Here is a 1,514-nt window from a genome sequence, read left to right on the forward strand (position 1 = left end):
GCCATACAGCCCCCCTTGACTATACAGTCCGGGTCGACCATACAGTCACCCACGGCTATACAGCCCCCCTTGACTTTACAGTCCGGGTCGACTATACAGTTACCTCCGGGTATACAGCCACCCTTGACTATACAGTCTGGGTCGGCAATACAGTATACGGCCTGCTTTGACTATACAATCCATGTCGTCTATACAGCCATCCACGTATACACGCCCCCCGGGGTGCAGCCCATCCAGGTCAGACGATCTGTACACTAGCGAGAATACACGACGAAACGACCGACGCGATAATACGAAGTCTACCAAGGTCCAAATTCCGATGAATCCTGATATATCTACAAGCATGCCTTCGACTTCGGGTACAAGTCAAGCAAATCCAGACAAGCTACACTCGGCTAACAGAGATGGCACAGGAAACATACTTCGGATCGAAAGAACCTCACGTCGCCGTGTAGTTTCAAGTCAAACCGCGGACCAAATGCATGAGAATGCACGTCGGCGACGGGACCTGAATCGAGAAGTTCAATCGGCTACGCTCGGGAAGGCCATGGCCAGCTTCGGCATAAAGCTACCAGCGCCTGATTTCCCTACAACGCAAGAAGGCGCTGATGGACCTGTATACGTGCTTAATAAGTAATTGCAACGCTCTCTGTCGGAGCTCGCACGCCGTTCAGCTTTACTGCTACCGGCGTTCGTGGAGCTGGTTCGGGGACAAACGGAGCGGGATTACCGTCCGAACAAGAATTTGGTTCCAGCGGTTCTTGGCGAACTGTGCAGAGAATATAAGCACTTGGCGCAGATGCAGAAGATTGCTCAAGAAGGTGTCGAAGTCCAGCTAAAAGAAACACCACCTCGGCAGTCAGTTCGCCCAGTGAATCATGGCTCGGCTCGGGGCAGAATTAATATCTTACGCAAGAATATCAGGAAAGAGCAAGATGCTGGGAGGTGCCTGGTCCTCGACATGGATCTTCTGAAGCAGTGGCCAGAGATAATCATTAGTCCCTTCGGCGTCGTGGACAAGGGAAGCGAGGACAGCACGGTTTCCGGACGTACGATCCACGATCTGTCATATCCTGAAGGAACATCGGTCAACGATTGCACCGATCAAGACAGCATTACCAAACCTGACTACATCCACTGTGACGCGGTAGCACGGGAGATCCTGAAAGCAAAGCAAGAATTCCCCGATGTACCAATCTATGTGATGGCGGGCGACGTCGCTACAGCCTTCCGGAATATTAGCATCCACAGCAACAGCGTCTACCTGTTTTCCGGGCTGATCGAGGAAGAGAACGCCCTGGTGATCGAGCTTTCCGCGCCTTTCGGATGGACAGGCTCTCCGGGATTCTACGAGATTTTCGGCGGAGCGATTTCCCACGTTCATGGCTGCCATACCAACGCAGCTTCTCCGGCCGGTTTCTTCAATTATCACTGGGTGGATGACCACATTAACGTAGCTGCAGACATAGGAACGACCTGTTCCGACATAGACCGCTCCCTCCGTTACGCAATGG

The sequence above is a fragment of the Phytophthora infestans genome, genomic scaffold (assembly GCF_000142945.1).
Source record: "Phytophthora infestans T30-4 supercont1.12 genomic scaffold, whole genome shotgun sequence".
NCBI classification, from domain to species: Eukaryota; Oomycota; class Peronosporomycetes; order Peronosporales; family Peronosporaceae; genus Phytophthora; species Phytophthora infestans.